This window comes from Passer montanus, unplaced genomic scaffold (genome assembly GCF_014805655.1).
Source record: "Passer montanus isolate IOZ18808 unplaced genomic scaffold, ASM1480565v1 scaffold38, whole genome shotgun sequence".
NCBI lineage: Eukaryota > Metazoa > Chordata > Aves > Passeriformes > Passeridae > Passer > Passer montanus.
Window position 1 is genome coordinate 6,333,975 of NW_024368596.1, and position 23,992 is coordinate 6,357,966.

General features: G+C 40.1%; 1 protein-coding gene across 5 annotated transcripts in view; it reads right to left on the reverse strand.

Moving 5' to 3' along the window:
• The window catches only part of GRIA3 (glutamate ionotropic receptor AMPA type subunit 3), a 143,325-nt gene that overhangs the window by 113,533 nt on the left and 5,800 nt on the right, over positions 1–23,992 (reverse strand). The window contains exon 1 of one of the 5 annotated variants that reach the window (XM_039717352.1): positions 18,159–18,221. The exons of the other annotated variants lie outside the window; for them this stretch is intronic. The gene's annotated coding sequence lies outside the window, so the exon portion shown is untranslated. Of the gene's footprint in view, positions 1–18,158; positions 18,222–23,992 lie in introns of those variants that run through there. 5 annotated transcript variants of the gene reach the window in all.

Genomic DNA, 23,992 nt, shown 5'->3' on the forward strand with positions numbered 1-23,992 from the left:
AAGAAAAGATTTAAAAAGACTAACTAAACCTTAGCCTTAAGCTCTTTTTACAAGCTACTTTCTACTGACAATCAGAACAACCTTCATGTTTGAGTAAGAATTTTGGTATTTTTCCTTAATTAATCACAGTTGATTTATTGGGGTTTTTTCCCTATTTGAAAAATACAGATGGTCAAACACAGACTTTGGCTGTTAAAGAGATTATTTGGATAAGTCCTAGTTCAACTTCATTCCTCAAGAAAAAAAGCAGGTTTTTTTGCTGAGCTATGAATCTGCTCGTAATTATGTGGATGCACATCTGTTTCCAAGGACAGCACATAACCAAGTTGCTTTATAACCTGATCTGAAAAAGTTTCAATATCTACAGATGAGGGAGAGGTCCTGAGCAGCAGTTTTCCAATGGGAGATCATGATAAACCATTATTTTGGCATTGGGTGCAAGGTGAGTATTAATTAATGGAGATTTAATGCTGGACTTATTCTCACAGTGAGCTGCCACGTGTCATTGTGTCCAGGAGAGAAAGTGATGGTATGACAGAAGTCTGTGAATTCTCAAACACGTCAAGAGAAGATAAGAAACTTTCAGGTCATGACAGACTGGTGTTTCCTGCCAAGGAAGGAAAATGCTCAGAGGCAGAGTGATAACAGTCGTAAGCAGAATTTACTTTAAAAAAAAAAATCCAAAAAAACCCCACCACCACACCAAAAAACCCCAAACCAAAAAAACTAAACTAAACCAACCAAGCAAAAAACCAAAACCAAGCCCTAAAAAACTCAAACCCCAAAACCAACTGACCAAAATGCAACTACTGAAGCCAAATAGAAATCTTAGTTTCCACACTGAATAGCAGCTGAGCTATCCTAGGCATCAGTGTAACCCAATGAACCCAGATGTCTGTTTTACTTTCATTTCCATCCTTCCTCCAGTCAAATCAGGCCCACCACAGAAACTTGCTAAGATTAACCAGATAAGTTTGTTTGTTTGGTTTTTTTTTCACTCAGATCCCAAGAAGGCTGCAGGCCAGAATCTCAAAAGATGTCCCACTTCACACAAGTTATTAGATGATTTATGTATTTTTAAAATTTATTTTTGCTTTCTAATGGTATTTAGTTTTTCTATGTTTTAGTGACTGTGAGTATTCCTGACACAACAAGGTTGTATAAGACCTGACATTTCTACTGTCTATTGCCTAGAAGCTAAAGTCAAAACTTCTGACACCTTTTTTTTTTCCTTCCAGTTCTTACTATAAACAACTGAAGCGCTACTAGGAACATTTACAAACAGGTTTGGATTTTGTTTGTTTAAAGAGGAGATATATAAAGCTAACAAAAGGGATATGTTACTGGTGGAATTTAATACATGCTTTTCCACTGGATGATACCATTTTTTACTGGATTGTAAAAGTCAGCAGGATTCTCCCAGATGTGACATCCAGTGCATTTTGGCCCTGGATGCAACAGCCCGGTAGTTTTGGAGTCAGGGGTTGGAGGCTACAATACCTCAGACACTATTCCTCCTTCATTACTTGTTTTATGAGCAAGTAATTTCCCCTTTGTCCATATCAGTTTCCTAGAGAGTAGGTCTGACAAAGTCACCCTGTGTCACAGGGCACTGTCAGCCTGTCTCAGCAATACTCCCCCAGCTCATGGGAGGGCAGGCACGGTAGGAGCTCTGTCCAGCTGACATTACCGTGTGCTGCTCAAACTGCTCCCTTTGTTTTGTGTTCTGGGTTTTCCTCAGCTGTGAAATAATTTTATTGCCTCCACTTCCTTCTGCCAATTGTCTTGGATTCCAGACAACTCTCACTGCCAGCTTCAGCCAACAGACTAATGGGACTACTTTACAAAGGAATAATACGCAGCCTAACTCAGAGCAGTTGCCATTTTCTAGGGCTCCAGCCTGACCTCCTTGTAATAAAGCAAGGGTTACCATTAACATTACCTCTTACAGTAAGAACACAGACTTTCTCTTAGAGAGACAGACAATGCCTCTACTACTTTCTTTTGCTTTCATTTCAATACACAGAATGAAAAGCAACAATTCTCTCTACCTTGAGCCCTGAGGAGATCAGCACAGCAGTGCCCCTGAATGCAGAATGAGCTTCTTTCAGGGGGCTCCAGGCAATCAGACTTGAGAGCTGCCTTTAAAGACAAGCCCATCATATTAAAAATGTAAAATTAAGTGAACTGCATTTACCTATAGCCAATAAAACCATCTTTTACATTTTAATTAAGACTGAATTCTGTCATGAAGAAAATATTGTTTAATTCAGGTGAGAAAAGATGCATTTCTGAAAGCAGCTATTCCTGGAACAGTTACCAGTGAAAATTCCTGGGGGCAGGAGGGAACCAAGGAAGCTACAACTTGAAATTGGATACAAATCTTCCTGAGATACTGGCTATAACATGACTTCTCATCTTACCTAGAAAAAGATATGCCCTCACAAACAAAAAAATATCCCCTGAAAACAAAAAAGCCCAACCCAAAACCTCACAGCAGAGCACAAAACAAAACCATAATTTACTCCTGTTACTTCAGTTATGGCATCAATTTTCTCAATGATGAAATTGCAATGTTTTGTCTACTTCTTTTTACAAAGAACTACTCAGCTTGCTTTCTTCTATCTAATGTCTTCTCCAAATATACACACTTCAGTTTGCATTTTATTTTAGTAGAGCAAATAAAATAAAACCAGCATGTTCTGGCAGCAGGAGGGGGATATTATTAAATAGTAAATGAATGGATTAATCCTTATGCCTTTCATATTTTACAAACCATTTACTGGACAGCAATTCTAAACACATGTTCAGATCCAAGCAGCCTTGAACACTCTCTGATCTGATCCTGTTCAAGATTACTTTGGTCACCATTTCCTAACTCCATCACACACTGTTAAAGAAGTTTTTATTTCTTATCTGCTTTTCAAGATGACTTTGGAACCCCAATCACAAATACAGTTCCTTGGTGCTGAGTGCTGTACACACCCATTGCCACAACCTTGGTTTCTTTCAGTGTGCCAAATTGCTTATGACATACTTGACTCATTAAACTTCACACATTTTGGCTTTTATATATATGACTGTGGTCAAATAAAACCTTAACAATGTACATGAATTTGTTGTGACACATTTCTGATGGTGGAAGAAACCCAGGAGTCAATCCACCAGTTTTCAGGAAGTGTCAGACTCTTCTCAGGACCAAAATATGAAAGGATTTTGTTTTTCTGGCATCCCTGTTACACACGGATTTTTAAAAAATATACCATTGATTATGAGTACTATTAGAACATTCCTTTTGAAAGGCTGTGAGTCAGATAATCATGATTCATTTTGAAGTATAAACCATTCGCGTTTGAAAGAAATAAAACAGGGGTTTAAGTTTAAAATGGATCACAGTAGGTGAGAGCAGATATATCAGCCATAAAAAGCAACTGATTTTTTTGAAGATGATTTTAAAAACGTGTTAGGTACTTAAGGACTATACTTAGGTACATGCTGATCAGAATACTACATTATCCTGCTTGTGTCTTTACAAGATGGGAGTTCAAGCTCTCAGACCACCAAGCTTTCTATTCTTAAACCCATCCTGGTAATTCACAATCTTCTACTGTTAACAGAACACTTTTCATCCTGATCCCACCATCCCCACAGGCTGCTCACAAGAAGCATTTATTTTAAAGGAAAGCTATTAAAAACATACCACACAGTTTAAAGAGCTTTTAGAAAGAAGACTTTGTAACACTGTTGTAGAAGTCAAATTTAAATGCTGTGGATTTTTGTTCTTTGTGACCTCTTCGGCTTTCTGCCTATGGTGATCTTGACACCAAAGTAGATGCTTGCAGGAGAAGCACAAGAGGCTTCTCTTTGTAGATAGTCAAACTCACTGCTGGAGAGACATGGAAAGGCATTGGTATCTGCCTTTCATACCCTGCTGAAGAGAGGTTTCTGCTCAGCTGCTCCAGGATAATCAATGCCTTGCCAACAGCAGCAGCATGTGCAATGCCAACACTCTGCTCCTGATTGCAGCTCCACCATCCTGCATGCTTAAGATTTATGGCAGAGGCGTTCCTCGGGTTCAGAGAGTGTTAGGAACTTAATGAGTGGATGTAAAGCAGTTCACTGAGCTCTGACCTTCACAAACGCTTCAGCCAATCCTATACACATAACCACACACTCCTTTCTCCATGAACCATGGGAGATGAGCTAACACCTGTGTGAGGGAGCCAGAGGACCTGTCAAAGCTTTCTGCAGGAGAGTCTAAATATATTCACAGCAAACAACGATCATTTGCGTTCCTCACATCCAATATCCAGCTCCTGCTTCGTGACTAATCTCTGCAGAAGCACGGACAGCGTGCATGCAACACAAATATGTAACACTCACTCAAGTGAAATAACTTGTTTCCATCTGTTGCACCATTTGAAATGCTTTTAATTTAATATGGTATGTCATGCCTGCTTGCTCTGATCACTTTAGATTGTAATTGTATCTCTTATTTTCCAAAGCAATTTTTCTAAAAATGTTGGTGGGAGGAATATATGAAAACCCCCATTCTTTCAAAAATTGTCCAGTTATAACACACAAAAAAATTTAGCAGCCATTTATTTACAAGCAGGCAATATATCCTATTAGAATATGCATGTTATTAAACACAGTTACACAAATGTTTCTGTAAATATATTCAAAGTAATAAGAGTTCCACAAGCCATTAAGCACTCTGCCTTGGAACAAAAAGACATGTTCAAAAAAGTGTTTTTAACATGAATTTGACAAGATGGGGTAGACCAGGGAGTACCCACTTCACTATTGTTACCTTCTTCAGAGATGATCCATCTTAACACTTTAAACAATAGGCTAAGGGAAAGCAAGAGCTTTTTGGTATGAAGAAAAAAATAAAATAAATCATACCCATCAGAAAAGGGCAGCATTTTGTAGCTGGGGATGTTAGGCAGAACGTAGGGCTGAATCAAAGAGCAGCAGCTGAAGGCAATGCCGTGAATCAGCAGCTGCAATCTCCAGCACCCCAGTACTCTGAAGGGATTTCTTATATCACTGGAACATCTCAGTGTGGAGGAAGTAAAAAGGCAAAGGCATTTTATTAAATGTATGCTTGTTCAGCAGATCCTTTCCTAAGTGATTTCAGAAGTTGACTTCATTCTGGGCCACTGTGGTGAGAGGCAATAAATCAAAACAAGGCTCTGGCAGTGTGATGAAAGATGAGCTGAGTCTGCTGAGGTGGTGCCACTTATAGGCCTGTGGGGATATATTACAGAGGATGAGAGAAGAGGCAAAGTGGCCAACACACCTGAAGCACTGAGCTGGGTAAAATTCACCAGGAGGTGAAGGTCATGATTAAGGTTGTTCAAGGAGAACGGGGAAGCAAATGCCAAGACAGCAGCTGTGCAAGCAGCCTCCAGCTCTGGAGGGTTTCCAGTTGGCTCTACGTTTGCAGAGCATGGTGCTGGCTGACAGACAGCCCAGCTTACCCAAAGCAACAGTCCCTCACACTTTCCTGGAGGCTCTGCAATGGTATTCCAGCAAGAACTGTCACTGTAAGTACATCTTGGACCACTGGACTGGATTTCATATTTCTGTGTCTCCTCCCCCATTCTACTCAAAGTTCATGGGCTATGCAATTCTCACCCTTGTGTTCCACTGCTGTCAGCTGATCAGTCTGAGAGGCTTCAGATCCATTAATGCAGAAGCAGAAACAGGATGTCTGTGGAAACTGGCTTCAGGAGCCAGGGAATTATTTGAAGATGCTCCTTAGGGGTCCAATAAAATACCCACCAGTACCACTGGAGAAGTTCACATGGAATTCAGTGAAAGCTGGACTAGAACCAAAAGATTAATCACACTGAAAGTGCAAACTACAGAAATAGTGATATTTAGCAACATCCCAACTGCCCTTCCAAACCATCCTCCCATCTATTTGTGTTGATATTATTTCTATCTCTCTGAGCCCTCAGATTTTTTTTCTTGCCATCAGCCTCCTGGACCTTCATGATCACATCTGACAGTATTTCACAGACCAGTACCCTCAGCTAAGCCAGTGCCTTATTTACAGGAAACAAGAAGAATATTATTCTTTATGAATTATGCATAATCACTATTTATCAAGCTGGGTTAATTGGCACATAACAAAAGAGTTGTCTGGTGCACAGCTGAATAAAGTGGAAGCCAAAATTGATGGAAATGGTATAGCAAAAGCCTGATTGTGAAAGAAAAGTCACACTGCTACATGTTAATTCTTAAGTGATTGCTGCCCTTTCAGAGGGGGAAGGGGAGGCCAAGAGAGACAGACCTAGTTTGGAATTATTTGTTAATCTCAGAGGGTTTGGACACCATGCCATAGCTTTAAATACTGGTTTAAAGTCCGCTCTCAGCCACCCACATAGCAAAATGTTAACATGGTGCACATGCATTTTTTGTGCTCCACAAGATGCTGCAACATTTATAAGCAGAGAACAATCTCATAAATCATTAACAACAGCATGAGACTGTGGTCTGCAGGGGTATGAGTGATGCTGATAGAGCAGTGGGACTCTTCCCACATCTCCACTTGACAAACAAGAGCTAATTGCCTCACATCAAGGCCAGACTAGCAGCCCTTTGGTTCCAGGACCAAGAGATCCTGAGCGTATCATGAGACAGTGGCAGTGCAGGGCAGCACCTGACTTTTTCTAGAACACACACACCTGAAGAACCACAGCTTACCTAACCTTGGTCTACATGCACAGAAGGTTTTACTTAATGTCCTACATCCCAAAGCTGTGTGCACAAACTTCAGAACATGTTTCAGTGTTTTGATGGACAGACACAGACTGAAGCTCAAGACACTGAATCAGAGCTGAGGGTCAAATTACCATGGTGCTCACTCCAGTGGGCCACTTCCATGAGGGATTACAACTGAGCTGTATGAGGGGTTGTCAGATTATTTAGTTTGATTTACATCATTACACTTCCACACCTCCTTGGTCTCTTCTCTACTAACATTAGTAAAATCTCTCCTAGCAGTAAAACACCTGCAAATCCATGCCATCAACTACAGCCCCTCCTTCCCTCCCCCTTACCAGGAGAGTTAACAGAAAATGGGAAGACTCCTGCAACTTCCATTCCTAAGAGTTAGGAACTCTTATTCACAAACATCATGCAGGCCAGAAAATCCTCCTGTGACCTTACCATGTTTGTGGTCTCATCAGCATGAATATAAACGAATGTAGAACCACAGATACTTAAAAAAAAAAATCTGGATTACGTTATTGCCATTGCAGCTCCTCCCTACTGGAAATATGGTTAGCAAACAAAAGCTTTCTTCTGAAAATATTCTGACACTTTATTACAAGTATCAAAAAAAATTGTTCTCTCTGGCTTTTTACAAAAATCACTAAATCTGCTAACAAATTGCTTGTATACTCCAAAAAATTCCAAGCATCCTGCAAAACTATTGAGTAAGCTTAGAAGGGAGAGAAAAATGAAGCAAGGGGAAGTCCAAAGCAACAATGTTGCTGCAACACTATCCCAGCCTTTTCTGGTTTTGGGAACAAGAACACCAATCCTTACGGCAGAAAGTAAATAGGAATTTCTAAAGAGAAATGCACTGTGGATGCTTCCTTCAGTTAGACACGTCAGCTCTCAGTCTACGACAAACCATTAGGAATTATCCCATTTAGGGGATATTTTTTTCAGCCAAGGAACAAGCAGATGAGTCTCACCACTGTCTGAAACACAACTCTTGGTGCAACACCCAAATCAGTACAGAGTTGGGGGAAACAGTCTCAAAAGGACAGTGTGTCTCTTTAGGACAGTAGGTCTGACATCCAATTTACCAAACAGCTCAACTGCAGCACTTTGGATGACAGATGGCAATAAATTTCTCTGCCTTAAGGCAATTTCCCACAGGGCTGTACCATTCCTCAAGCTCTGCAGTGAGCTGCAGGATGAGCTCTTTCCAGAAGACCATCATCACCCTGAAGGCCTGTCCCCACTGCTGCTTCTCCCTTGCTTGCAGCACCACCTGTTCTGGGAGGTCAACCATGGAACAAAACTGTGCTAAGGACAGGGAGAATCTTAGTGAGAGATGAGACTGGAGAGAGTCACTGCCAGCTCTGGGTGACATGACCAGGCTCAGGAGCTGGGCAGCCCTTACTCACAGCAGGCACAGACACAGTGACGGGAGGAACCATTTCATGAACTCTATGAACTCGATTAATTTTTCAGCTGCCTGTCAAAAAAGCTTTTAAAAAATCAGCTTGCTATGCACAACAGAATAGGAACTGATATGTGACTACAGTTAGAGATTGTAAATAATGCCTTACTTTAATTTAAATTTACCATGTCCTAACAAATAAAAACTTATTAAATTTCTGCTTTACTAATTTCTTATAAAGTAACACACAATATCCTCCAGTCTTTACAGATTCATGATTCTCAATTTTAACCTGAAAATTCCACGGCCAGTTTCAAGGTAAATTTAAAATATTTGTCTCTTGTCAGAACCTGTGTAATAGTCAAGAGAAGCATTCACATCATTCAGCAAAAAGCAGCTCATCACAAAGGCTCCAAACCAGGAAACCTCTCTTTCTCTGCATCACACACAAATCCATCTCATGTAATTCTGTACTGCCTAAGCAGCAGACAACAGAAAGGGCTATGATAATGTGCCCAAATAATTGTATTTGATTAAACTGATGCATTGTAGGAGATGAGGCTGGGCTACTGTTACTGAATTTTCCTACTCTGATTCTCAAACCAACTCCCTGACAGTCAAGCTTTTTAAAGTGTCCCATCAACAGACTATTTTTGGACTTGAAAATTTTGTAGGCCTTGAACAGACTTATTTGTTGAACTCAGGTAGTAAAGCTTTTGAGATAGATTAATGGACTAAGTGAAGTGTCTCTCCAGTCTATACCAGAAGGCTTAAGAGACCTCATTTTCTAAGAAATGTCAGCTATAGGCACAGAAGACTTCTTTGTACTCTGATTTTCTCCGTGTATTTTCCATTTGCACGAGTGAGTCCAAGCCCTCCTTCCCAGTGGCAATGTTATCAGTGAGACAATGCCTTTCTATAACAAAAATAGCACAGAAACTTGTATAAGAAAAATGAATTTGATAACAATAGAATGACTTTCTCATAATAATTTAATAAGTTGAAGACAGGAAGATTTAAATCCTCCAGAAGAGCTGCATAAAAGGGATTGATGAATTCATCAGCTCCTCCAAGCTTCCCAAAGAAGCCCAGACAATATTTCTTACCTCCTGTTCTACAGATATCACCTATAAAAGAAAAGCAGGCATTCAAGTCCCTCTATTATGCTATTCATTGCTTCTGGGGCTAAACTCATTGCAGAATCTGCTTTAAGTAAATGTGACACATTTAAAAATATTCTGATTTGTTTCTAATCTCTCATTAGAGTAATACACTTGTAACGCCCTTTCTGGTTAGGATCATGGTTCTGAACCCTGAAGTTACCACATGGACATACAGCAAGCTACTGACCTTTATGGTTTTCCACTAAACCAAGAAAAATCTGCAAAAACATTGCCAGAAATGTAAACACATGTTATCACTAGTTTTGGTTAAGCACTGTCAGTATATTCCAGTATTTCAAGAAGTCCTGAGACCTACAGAAACCATATCAAACAAACTAAATTATGAACTCATGGATTGAAAAACCATGGACTGCTCAAATTTTTTTATGGATTTAGCAGTATACTTTTACATACAGTTCTCTCTCTTTTCTTGTTATTGGATAAATAAAAAGAAGACAAAGTGATGGGACTAACAAACACAGAAGTGTAATCCTTTAACAAGTCAGCAATTGCTGCCACTTACAAAAATGAAAGGAAAAAAAAGCAATTTTTTCCCCTCTGGTTGACTGTCATGTTGGTACTATGAGTATGGACAGCAGGAAATAACTTCACACATAGTATATAGAATTAATGAATTTACCCTGTCTCTAAGCACAGAACCTTTGGGATTTTATTGTTTTAATCTATGTTTGATAGTAATATTTAATTCCATCCAAATTATTGGGTCATACAAGGATTCAGTGGTAGCCATCTGCTAGGAGCCTCCTCTTCACTCTGGGGGGAACAAAACTACACTGAATCTTTCATCTTACTTTGTTGAGTTACTATAGGAATAGAAAGAGATTGACAGTAACAGGATAATTTAGTAGCCATGAATAGAAGGACTAAACAATAGTTCCAAATTATTTCATTTCTGTTCTTTAAAAAAAACAACTTCCCCTTCCATGAAATCTTCCCATGATACAGTAATTAAAAATCCTTCTAGACAGCAGACACATCAAGGTTGTCCCCTAGAAGTGAGTATTTTCAAGCCATTTCACATCTTAGAAAGAAGTGCAACTTAACTCTTGGTTCCAGATCCTTTTCCAAATTGTGGCTTCCCTTCACACACTTGGTCCTATTCTTCCTCTCTCCCAACACCCAAACCCATTCTCAAACAAGACATACCCTGCTATCACACAATTAACACTGAATAAAAACATAAAAGAGGGAGAGTATTACTGCAAATAAAGCAAACCATGGAAATTTCACAATAAAAATATTTTCTTTTACCAAAAGGATGGTTGAAACAAATGTAAATAAATTCAGTATCTAGGATTTTCATGACTTCAGCTAAACAGAATAAATGTGCTGGGTCAAGGTAATAAGTGAAACTAATCATGCTCTACAGAGCTGTAACCTCCTGACAACTCATGTTCTGAAGTCTCTTTCTAAAACTGTTTTATCTACAGAGTCCATTCAAACTTCCCAAGTGAGGGCACGAATCCACAGCACAGTCAGCTAATTAGAGCCAACAATGTGGGAAATGCAAGATAATTAAATTCTTCTCCTAAAAGATTTATTTCTGAATACCAGTTTTGGGAGACTGGGGGGGAGCAAGTGAGAAATTAATCCCACTCTGGAAAACTTAACTCATCTTTGTGAGACTCTCCCCAGGAATGGAGCAATAATATTGTGTTGCTTATTAAGAAACAGCACCGATCACAGTACTATTACACATAACTTTAAAATCTGTGTCCTTGTTATCAGCAGATATTGTCTGTACAAGACATACATTTAGTCCATGACAACTGCAGTGAAAAAGAATAAAACCAAGTTTGAATAAAAAGAAAAATATAAATAAAACCCAAGAGTTCTTAAAAATAAGATTTGTCAAACACAAGAGCAAGGGCTCTTCCTCTAAAACAGCATAATTAGAGTTTAAAAATGTAATTCCTGCCCAAGACTGGAAAAGGCTATCTGAATGGATGGCTCTGGAAGGATGGTTCAGAGGAAGAACTTGGGCTTGCGATTAACTAGATCTGGAAAATAACCAGTTATTTAAGCTTAGCAAGCCTACATGTTCTCATTCTCCGGAAAGACAACACAACTCACCCCAACTGACACCTAACAGAGATTACACAGATTGCCTCCCGCAATGGATATTGCTACTCACACAGAACAAAGCTGGGGCCTGAATTAGATATCCACACAGCATTTCATACAGCTGAGTAGACTGTTGAAAGGCAAGCTTGGACATTAGGGTGTTCAGTTTCAACATCCAAACTCTCCAACAAGGTGTTAATAGCCTTATGGACAAGAGCACAGAACACTGAAGAATATTAAATAAGGTGGTTTAGCTACAAGCCCTATACAAGCAACCTCTCAAGTGACATTATCACCCTTTCTTATTTCTTCCTCTGCCATTCTCTTCTCTAGAGCAGATAACCATCACAGGTAATCTTTATTATCACAATTGATCTTGTGTCTTTAAACCACAAGTAGGACAGAAGCAGTCATATTGCAGCTCCACAGAAGAATGAGACAATTCTGCTTAGGGAAGGACACCTTTCCTTAGGATTCACAGGACATTTTCCTCTTTACACTAAAGTGAACTGTAGAAATGCCACAGTTTTCCATAATTAAAAAAGAAAAAAAAGGAGAGATTCATCACGGTACATTTCTTCACCCTCAGGCTGTCCTTTCTGTCGAGGAAGCCAGAATGGCAAAGGTGTCTAGTAAAAATACCTGCTTATCACCTCCCAAGCTGGCTTTGTGAGCAAGTTGACACTGCAGCTGAACAGTCAAACCCACATCCATGCTTTAATTAGAGGTAAGGGGAGCACCTACTGTTTGCATTTACAGTCTGTCTGGTTCATGAGCAGCAGGAGCAAGTTCAGCCATCACAGCTGCTCAGCTTGTGCTGCTCTGATGCATGGTTTCAGCAGGGGAACAATTAAGCAGACCCATTCACAGCTGAAGAGACCACTAAATTTTGCCAAGTGCAGTCACTAGTGTTTTATCCTTGCTACTGTATCTTGTCAGCCACTGCACCACACAAATTATCAACAGAATCCATCTCTCCCTGCTGACAGCATGGGCGTGGGGGTGTCTGTTCTCCCATGAATACGTAGATACTTATTCTGCTAACTCATCCACTTACATAGAGATTGAGCATATCCCATCTCATAAGAGGAGATTAAATTTTTGGAGAAAGAATTTAAGAATAAAACACCACCAATTAAAGTGGTGGTATTAGAACAGCTTCACTGCAGAGACTGAGACAAAGGAAAGGCAAGCAGAAGGAAGCAGACAGATAAAAAGTGGCTGGCTAGGATCTGAAAAACCAATGACAAGAGACACTCAAATGAAGAGCAAGATTAGTTTCACTAATTTTCTCGTTACGAATTTGACAGATTAAAAAAAATCTCAGACTATAAAGGAAAAGAAAGAACAAGAGAAAAAAATATTTTCCTATTCATGAAATTGGTACTTCATGCTGTGAAAAACCTGAAATTATGGTAAAAATATTCCACTTGAAGACTATCACAAGTAATGCAAGCTGTGGAAGAACATGACCCTTTAGTAACCAAACAACACACAAATTCATAGCAAATCTGTAAACCCTGTACTGTCAAAAAGAACTGCTAAAAATCATTTTAAGAACCACAGTGACATAGATCTGTTTTTATGAGGCATGATAACTCAATCAACTCCAGCTGGAGTGACTTGGACTTGGGTATTTAATGAAACTTTAAAGGCAATTATTTAATAGATTGGTTACAATTGCAAACACATTTTAAAACACACCCTAGCATGCAACAGTTACTTCTGTCACTGCTGTGTACTACTGAAGTTATGCTCGTTGTACCAATTAGTTCAGGCAAATACAGGGAAAGTCTGCTCAGGACAGCAACCGGAGGCAGTGGTGTTATTTAAGATATAAACAAGTAAGCATGAGTAAAACTAAAATGAAACTGCTCTGAGCATTTTAAATCTAAAATCTTAACTCTTTTCGGTCACTCATGGCTACAGAGTAAGACAATGGAAATTTTCAAGCACAGTACTTTAAAACCTATCTAATCTTTATTTAATGATCACACTTTTTCAAAATATGAATCCTTCAAATATACTGCAACATATCAATGAGAGAGTACATTCTCTAAAACGTGAGAGGGGCTTTTATTTCAACTTTTGGGGTTCTAACTCATTCAAGTTAGAAGAACAGCCTGTTCCACAGCCTACAGGCCATCTGCTGACCTTGTCTCCAGTGAATCCCACGGCAAAAGACATTGTGATGGAACGACCCAGGCAAGTGGGATACACACCATTAAGTAAGTGACAAAATGAAGAATGGAAAACTTTTGAGGCTAACTGTAGCCAAACACAATCACTGCATCAATGCATTTTTTTTAAAATAAAAAAAATAAGAAAGATGAAGGTATTTGCTCTGAAGCCAGAAGGCTACTACTGTATACCTTGCAAACAGGGCTTGTCTCAAACTTTTATTTTAAAATTGTGGTAATAGAATACACTTAAATAGTCTCTTTTCTATCTGCAACTTCCAAGAAGTCCTTTACCTCCACAGCAGAAGACTGTTTAAACCAGTTAGTACTTACTGGAGTTTTTCTGTGTCACCTCATTTCAACATAAACTTGTCAACTGGTTGTTTCTAACAAAGGTACAAAACAAAAAATTTTCAAAGTCTAATGCTCCATTCTGCATTCCTTTAAGTAACTTTTAATACTTTTGAATTAGGGTAAGAAAAGTCAATGCAGACACTGCCTGCAAGGACATATAATTCAGTGTATCATTTCATAACCCAGCTGTCAACAGAGACAACATTTTTATAATCCATGTATTGTATGCGTGCCAGTATGAGATGAATAGTCCTGTAACTACAATCAATACCGTTCATTCAAACAACTGGCAGCAGCATTTCAGACAACTGGCAATTTCATCAGTTTCACTGGGCTGCCCAAAAATAAACAGCTTGAGAAGGATGAATGATCTCTGTGGCTATCTATAAATAATACTAATCTCAGTCATTTGTTTCAGGGGGTTCATCACTCCGAGCTGCAGAAGTCTCGTATCAGTGCAGAAGGCATGGCAGCCTTCAAGAAACTAAAGAAATGCTGATGAATTTTACTCTTGGTTTTTCATTCACACAGTTCCTGTATTTACATACAGGAACTGAAAGCTCCAGGATCCCTCCAGTGCTTCAGCAGTTCCAGCTTTGCAGGAAACTCACACGACCTCAAGGACTGGTAAATACCTCAGAAGTCAAACTGGATTCACAGAAGCTCCAGTGATCCAAGCAAACCCAGCCTGGGTGGTGACTTACACTAACGTCACTTACAAGGAAACGTGACCAAGTTTGGGGTTTTTAACTACTTCAGTGTGAAATTTGCCCACTCTCAAAAGAGTTATTGAGAGCAAAACAAACCAAACAGCTCCATGTGAGTGAGACTAATGCCAAGGCTGATGGGCGCGAGGTGAACCCAGGCAGACGGGGAACAGAAGGCGCCATTCACAGTCCTGTTCACTGTCTCTGGGAAGTGAAATAGCTTTTTTAACATTTATTTTTAAATTATGCTCCTATCTCTAAAAGCAAAGCAAGAACAGAGAACATAGAAAAAGGAATAAAGACAGCTGACTAAAGGGAAAAACCACATCCCTGTGGAGTAGGGATCCCAAAGAAAGCTTCCAAAGCCCTGAAGAGAAAAAGATCCAGTTGCTGTGGTTGTAGTGAGTCTCTTCCTGGCAGCCTTGCGGGGCTGCGGGCAAGTCCTGCAGCACCACTGCTGCCCAGCATGCGACCCTGCACATTAGTGGGTCACCAGCCCTAGGCTCAGGCACATATCCCCTGCAGGAAAATCTCCTAACCACCAAGAATTCTTACAGGTTTTCTACCCTATTTCACTGTAAGAATTACAAGAGGCCTGGTATGTGCTCTAGGGAAAACAGAGGAAAGATCAGTTCTCCCAAGAACCTGGAGGTTGGCACTCCTTGGCTTCCAGGCAGGATTTGTGGTGCCATGAGCCACTGCAGAGAGCTCAATACACCACTAGACTGCAGCAATTCTTTTCTGCAGATATCATGAATGGGAGCCAAGGCCATCACCTCAGCTCCTTCACATGGAGTGTAATGCTCCAAAGAAACTCCATCAGGTGAGCTCTGCAGAAGTGCCCAAGCCCTCTGAACACAGTCTGAGCAGGAAGCAACAGCACATCTGTGTGTGTTGATCTGTTTAATTACCCAGGTAATCAGAGTGCTGCTGCACCAAGCTTCAGAAGTCACATTGTTCCACATATATCCAAAAATCACTTTTTAGTCTTAAAGCCTTTTCTGTTGCTCAGAAGATTTATATCCTGGCAATTAAAATAATCTTCAACTTGTAGCATTATCCAATTTACAAGCTTATTGCTAGTTTAATGACAATCAGCCGGCATTGCAGTGGATGTTTTCAGCAAAACCACCAACAGCAAAAGGATTAATGGCACCAACTTCTCTGAAAAGAGAACACTCACCAGTGGACAAACAGGGTAACCTCACAACCTCTACACCTCTGAGAAATGAAGCAGGCTGTGACTGTTTTAAAACAAAAGCCTTGATTTTATTATTAAAGTAAAATTGTCTGCAGGGCATTCATAAAAAAAAGCCAGCTTTTAAGAATGGGTGAATTTATCAAGCTGCACATCTTTGATCATCAATATTTTAGCGTTACTACTTTCTATTCTATATTGCTAATAAATCTCTACACACCATAACTGTAATCATCTCAGCACAACATGATCCACTTCTCCTGGAGATTTAAAGTTGGACTCAGTTGCAAAAAAGCACCTGAACTAGGTAGCAGGATGGCTAAACCAGTAAAATAGTCTCTCAGTTTCAGGTAAATGATGAGGTGGCAGCATGCACTGTTTTTAACCTGAAGTTCATAATGAGAGCTTAAATGAACAGTTCTAAGTGGACACAGGCCTTTGTAAGGGAGCTGCACTCCTGCAGTTGGCACTAATTGATCCTTTTGCTGGCAGGCTCAGTGGAAAAGGCAGCAGCAGCAGGAACCGCAGGCCCTTCTCTGTCACGCAGAACAAAGTCACAGTCCTGATTATCCAGGAGGTTTGATCTTAATGCTCTACACTTCTAGAGCTTCTTTCATCCAGGAATGAGGCAGCCAGGATAGCAGGGGAGACTGTCATGCTAGTTTTGCCCTTATCACACCCACTTTGCAGAAGGTCTCCTGTTTTTGGAGTTTTCAGATACTTTTTCAAGTGTACTCCATGCACATTCAGTTACAGACCTGAATCTCTGAGAAACTGAAGTGATTCATATCTCATACACAGCTTTACCCAGGCTTCTTGAAAAAAAACATTAATTTTGATTTTAATCCCCCTATAGAGAATTTTGCTGTAAACTGAAATCAACCCAGCATATACAAGAAATAGACTGGGCTGATATAATCAGTTTTAGAGACAACATAGTAGAAAGTAGAATTTTGTCCTGAAAGATGCCATTTTAAAATTCAGGTGGAGATCCTGACTAAGGCAGATTATTCCAGTGCAGCAGATTCTGGAATCAATTAACAAAACAATTCTTATTAACACAGAGAATCTCCAGACAGTACCAAGAAAGCACAGAACCTTTGCAGAAAAGCCCGCAAGGAAAAATATACTTTAATACCAAATTGTATCCTCCAGCATATGCAGAGACTGCCTCAAATCTCAAATGCATCTTATGTGAAACAGGGGCTAGCACTGCAGAACAACACAGTAAGAATTTAAGACAGGAAGTGCAGATAATTTATCTAAATAAAGCTTTCGGGAGAATAACTGATTTATATTGATACTGATCCAAGCTGGAACCTGACCAGGATGCAGGAGTTAGCATCACTACCCACAATAGTTTCCCCATTTATGAAAAACAACAGTGCATTTTCACACATGAAAATAAATTAAAATGCTAGCTTGATGCTTCAGTCAAAAGACCTGTTCTACCAGAGATTTGTCCTTGAATTATCTCTAGAATGACTCAGAAAAAGGTGCAATGTTTTTCAGTCAAGACTATCACTAGTCATGCAAGCACCTAAGAGACACAAGGAGTTAAATTTCACAGAAGAGTCTACAGTCTTTAATGTCACACAGCCTCTATTCATAAAAGAATTGCAAAACACATAACCTGATACAGAGAAAAGTAGTGAAAGATTCACAGCTACAAAAAATATACCTGCAGTTGGGAAAGCAGGGGAAAAAAAGAAAATCTGAAAGTAGATATGGTATAAGTGACTTCTGCTAAAAGCAGGGTCAGCACTTTCCACTGGAGACTATTTGATTTACACTATTTTGTTTCAACTGAAAAACGAAATCTTTCCTTGGCAGATTCTGCTCCACAGAGTCTATTACAGATACTTCTGAGATACCCAGCATCATTTATAAGGGGACACTTACTACTGCTGACCGTGATCATTTTGCTAAATTTCCCAAAGTTCCAGAAGGAAATAATGTGCAATGCAACACAAGGATGTATTCAGTTAGTTGCTGAAGCCAAGAGCCTGGAGAACCTGCACAGCCCTGGAGGAAAGGTGTGCTATTGATTAAGATGTTCAGGGTCTCCCCTGGAGAATCCATTGGCTATTCTGGACCCACAGACTCTACTTAGGGCCAGGAACAGCCCAGGAGGGACCACTCTGCTTTTAGCCTTTACTGATTTCACAGAGCTACTCCAAATCTACCCCTGTGTAAATCACATCAGAGGAAGACCCCATCATGTATCTTCACTGTCACAGCTGAGACAGCCACAACACACAGAGTGTCACCATACAATCTCAGAAGGCTTTAAGCATTCACCCACACACAGGAACACCTTACCACATCAGAAGGCTTCAGGCACATGCCCATACAGAGCAATACCAGGTCACCTGAGAAGGCTGCAAGCATCTGCCCTTCTTGTTCTTTAGCCCAACCTTTGATCCCCTCATGTTCCTGCCCTGCCCCCGTGTGCCCTCTGCTCCCTTTGGAGGTTGGTCAGTGCCCCTGGGCACTCCATGGCTCGTTGCTGTCAGTGCTGCTCACCTGCTGCTCACAGCTGTGCCACTGGGGATGGGGCTGGGCCAGCCCATCCCAATCACCACAAACTGTGCACCCACATTGACTGCCCCTATTTATTCTAATGGGATACAGAGGCCTTTTTTTTTTTTGAAGGTAGAACAATAAAGCACTAAACATTAGGTCCCAGTGATCACTGCAGATATGCATTACTAAGTATTACCCGTTGCAATCCCTTTTTGTGCTATATAGAACTGTAACAGGCAGTAAAACACACCTGACACATATGAACACACACCTTTGAAACAGGACACTGCAGCTGTAGAAACCTTCACAACATTTACTACCCTCTGCATGTAGAAAGCTACACTGATCCATGCTTTAGAGCAGCTTCTGCACCTGGAGCACCAAACTGGAGTAGTGGAAAACTTCAGGAGGGTTAACTGGTCTCATTTTGATCAATTTTGGGCTCATCTCACTGCCTCTGCAGGTAATAAAGTAAATTGCCTGTAGATGGTGTGGAAAGACATTCTATACATACTTTGACTGACAAAAGTCGTCTATCCATAAAATCCATCACAAGCAGTTTGAACTATATACCCTGAAAAAAAGCAGGATTTCTTCCAAATCAAACACAATTTTATATTCACATCCATAATCTATATGTTGTTATACAAACTGGAGAGAACAGGTGCTTTTATATGAAAAAGGCAGATTCGTGCCTGCAGAAATGTCTTGCTAACTTGGATAAGCTTCACCAATTTCTTCCAGGTGAAAATGCACAAAACAGAAATCACCATTTCCAAAACGGAACATTTGACTTCAACTGAAGCTGAGTAATTTTTTTTAGGTCTGAAACTATTAAAAAAAGCTTTTATTTTTAATTCTCACATTTTCTGGTTGATCCCAGTCTAAATCTTTAAAACCTTTTTGGAACTACATCTGAAATGAAAGATTAGCAAGTCACATAGCTCCCATCATTTCAATCATGATATTCTGGGATATACAATTAGTTTCTGGGATGCACAGAACAGTGGGATAATGGTTCTACAGAGGAAGTAGGTCTGAGCTGGCCAAGGCATTCAATATAAATATATAAAAACTATCATTAGTCATGAGAATCACTCTGCTGACATGGCTGAAATAGGAAAGAAATAGGATTAGCTGGCACATTATGATCATGTACCTTTTTTCTCTTTAGCCCATTTTCTATTCATCAAGAAGTCATAAGCAAATAGGCACAAAAAAAGCAATGTTTTAAAAAAGAAATTCAGAGTTAGGTATTATGCAGAATGTTTGCTCATTCAGCACTTCCTTAGGTTGAAGTGCTTTTCACATATTCCACAACAGTAGTGAAGCCACTCTGGGGATGCTACTTGACCACTGCACAAACACTTCAGAGAAAGATGGGTGAGTACATTAAACTTGCTAGATAATTTAGAATCCCCCTAACAGTTTTGAGTCAATCCAGGGTTAGAGTTGGGGTCAGTCGTTTGCAAATCAATAGACACTAATTAGCTCTCATCTAACTGCTGGAAAAAAAAGAATGCATGAACTTGAGTTTTCTGACCAGCAGACTTCATTAGAATTCAAACTTGGTGACACAAGTGGTAAAGTCTAAGGAAGACAAAACCTCTGTAACTGGTAAAAATCAGTGTTTCACCATGCTCTCTTGTAGAAAAACTACAAAAAGTTCATCACCAGAAAAAACTTTCCCATTACTACTTCTCCCCAGCCATCTTCCCCCTTGCAGCTCCCCCTCAGCAGAAAAACACAAATTACATCAACGACAACCACACCAAAAAGTTTTAGGGAATTCAGCATGCACAGCAGAGTACAAAGACAAATCAAGATGTGTACAACGACAACCACCAAAAAGTTTTAGGGAATTCAGCAGAGTACAAAGACAAATCAAGATGTGTGTCATGATGCAGCAGCCCTGTGATCCACAAGACCTGATCCATGTTCACTAAGTGGGCTGCAGCACCCATATCAGACGAAGATCTCTGAAATGGAAATGAGACAAAGAAATCACGGGAGGCAGCCACCCCTGAAATGCACTGCTGCACATCTCTTGGAAAAGCTAGCAGCTGTGAGATACTGATTACAGCACACCTCACTGGGAGAAATCAACAGACAGCAGCACTTCCAGCAAAGACAGGTCGTTCTCCCATCACTCAAATGAGCAGTCAGAGTGTGGGGTCAGGAAAGCAAGAACTGGGCATAGGCTGTGCTGCAGTCCTATGGACCAGACCTATTATAAAGACCCAAAGGGCATAGCAGACAAAAAACGTTCCAGTATCAAATATTTTTTCTCTCCAACAGCTTTGTTTATTTCAGGTAAAGAGAGGAAAACTCCTCCTTAGCCAAGTGACAGATTGGCTTGCTGTATGGCTGTGACACATGTTCTCCCAGGTCCATCAGTGGGAATGAACATCTTCTTACAGCAAGAACAGCAAATTTGTAATTGCCAATTTCAATTCATCTTTCAACAGGATCAAAAGCAGGCTGGATTTTAGTGGGGATTTTTTTTCTTCTTGTTTTCTTTTTTTTTTTTTCCCATTTTGTTTTTTGGTTTTGGGTTTGTCTTTTTTAGGAAGTGGAAGAAGGGATCATAAATCGAAGAAGGTGCTGTTAGCCTAAGCTCTCCAAGTTTTTTACTGGAAACAGCCTTGCAGTACCTCTGAGACAGAGGTAAATTTTACTACTCTTGTATAAGAGAGAGAAAAACCGTGCTATTACAGGACAATTCAATTTACTCCAAATCACGCTATGAGCCACCAGAGGATTCCACCATTTCCCAAGTTCAGTCCCTTTACCAGATAGGCTAGACCCAAATGCCTGATGTTTGCAAGTGACAAAACTACCCATGGTGAAATCAGCAAGCACAACTCCACACATCAGCCCAGGAGAAAGATGTGTGAAAATAATGAAATATACACAAAATGAGTGGCTATGCACAGACTATACACCATCAGACACTAGCTATCTCTTACTCAGAGAGCTGCCTATAATTTTAAAGACAGTCCTTTTACTAAAAAACTCTCAAGCTATAGGAGCACCCATACAGCCCAATATATTTTTTAAATTCTTGACCAGAATTTCAAGCATTACATTTGAACAAGCTCCAGCAAATATCTGCCCCAACAAAGGGGCAGGACCAAGCATTAAAAGCCAACCACTTAAGTTATAAGTGGATTGAAAGCAAACAAGTAAATTGCACTTGAAACAAACCAAGCAAAAAAAACTTTCAGCATATCTAAAGTATCCAAACAGTCTAGCAAAATAATGACATGCAAGTGACCAGATAGGTCACTCCATTCCAGCAGAAGAGTGCTCACCTGCACTATTATCCATTCCAGGAAAGCAATTCACCCCTTCTACAAGTGCCTGGGCAAGTTATCCACAGCACTGTGTCTCTGCAGATTGATCCTCACGCATTAAGGGCTTCTGCGCCTCCTGTGTGGTGTTTGTGTCAGAGTTGCACATTGCCACTTGCTATTTTAGAAACACTTAAGATGGTAAAACAGATCCAGAGCCTCAGATGCAATGGCAAGGATATGCAGGAATGACTGCTCAGTGGATTCACTGACATGTTCCTACGTTCACTCTTTCTCTTTACACAGAAATCCTGTCACCTGTTTCTCTCTTGCTCTGTGTGTATACAATAGTATCACCACTAACACATCTTTGTGAGACCAACTCAAAGGGTACTCATTGCCTTTGAATATTTCACACATTGCTGTGCACTAATAAAATGAACTCTGCATTCTATATCTGCTGATACAGAAATGTCTCCAAACAGTCAGGCTGGAGTGTGTACTGTGAGGCTCTGTGGTAATTATTAGTGCCCAGCAGCAGAGCAGGAGGGTCTACCCTGGAGTCTCTCTCAGATGGCTGCACATGAAAACTCAAAGATGATTTCAAATTTGAAGTTTCAAAGGTATCTGATATTCTGAAGATCAACAATAATATAAAGCAGGTGATACAACAGAGGGGAAGCCTCTGGCTCTGACAGGAAATACAATTCATACATATTTAGAAGAATAGAATCTCCATGGGTGAAATTTGGAAATTGCTTCACTGCAGTGATCATCACAGCTTCACAGAAAGTGGTTTTATCTACATCAATCATTTCTAAATTTTTGGCTTTAGATCACCACGTTGTTCTAGTGGAGTACAAGCCTTCACATAGCAAACCTCCTGACAATAGGCACAGAGTTTTTAGGCTGCCTTATGAGTTTCCTTAGAAAAGGGGTGATGGTCTTCCAGTGATCTCTGCTCTCCAGCAGCATAGAAAGTACTGCTCTCAGGTTGTAACTTAAATGTCCAAAACCAATTCCCAAAACACTTCCCTCACAATAGATGAATGCAGGTTTTCATTTATATGGCTTGGCTTGGTTTGAAATGAACGATGAAAATACACTGTTGATGGTTCAAAAATAACATATTCTAAAACATTTTAAGGATGCCCAACTAAATCAAAATTAGCATTCTAAAACTGGTAATGACAAAATATGTACTTTAAATGGAAAATGTTAAATTGATGGTTTGTGACAATAAAGAAACACTGAAAATACATCATCTCTTTCCTTTCACACCTTCTTGCATAACAGTCCTACACTGGCAGTAGGATGGCCTCCCACCTCCCAGACACTGAACACAGTGAACCCAGAGGAAAGAAACCCACTGTTTTCTGCAGCTCTTGGACAAGCTCCCGAATCAGCCTTCAACAAAACTGTGGGGCTTTTTTTGTGGTTGTTAAAAGCTTCTGTCACAGGCTAGTTTCCCATCATGGCATCTCCATTTCCTCCCAGAGATAAACTCCAGCTGTTACACATTTCATGGGAAGGTGTAGTTAATCAGTAGCTCTCCAACCTGCCCTAACAGCCCCATGGGTCCACCAGACCCAGTGCTATATAGGAAAATGGAACAATTTCATATCTGCATCTGCACAAAATCTTTCCAAAACTAAACAAGTCAATGGCACTCTTTACCATGCTTTATTCTTTATTCATTTAGTGAACTCAGAGTTTCTCAAAAAAGTGTCCATCCCTGTATTTTTTCCATCTCTACTGTGTAAGCTAAATGGCACCCTAGCATCTAAACAGTACATAAATGTAATGTATGCAGCAGAGGAGAGTAAGCTTATTCTGAAATTAATAGAGGAGAGTAAGCTTATTCTGAAATTAATATAAGAAATAATAAAACATAGTTTTATGGTATCCTTCCTTCTGCTAACACTGAGATCACAATAAGTTTCATGACAAATCATCTGCTCTGCCATGAAGTGGAAACAAATGTTGGCTGGAACACACCTTTCACCTTTCAACCTAGACCAATAACACAAAAGCTGTGACCCCTAAGCTGAAGCCAGCTGCTTTTCTTGGTCATACAGCAGGTACACATGATACTTGAGTGCATTTTGCAGCATGAAAGGCGTTTTCAGTGGTCTGTAATGAGCAGAGTTGTGCAGAAAGCACATTTCCAGGTGTTTTATCACAGAACACTGGAGAAACCAGAGTATATTCCATATTGGGAGAGTTCAGGCATCTCCCCTGTGCTCGCTGCTCCCGCAAAACCAGCAGCACCCGGCCCAAACTTGGCAATGCTTCCAGCAACACATGCTTGTGCTTTTGGCAGAAGGGAGCTGACCA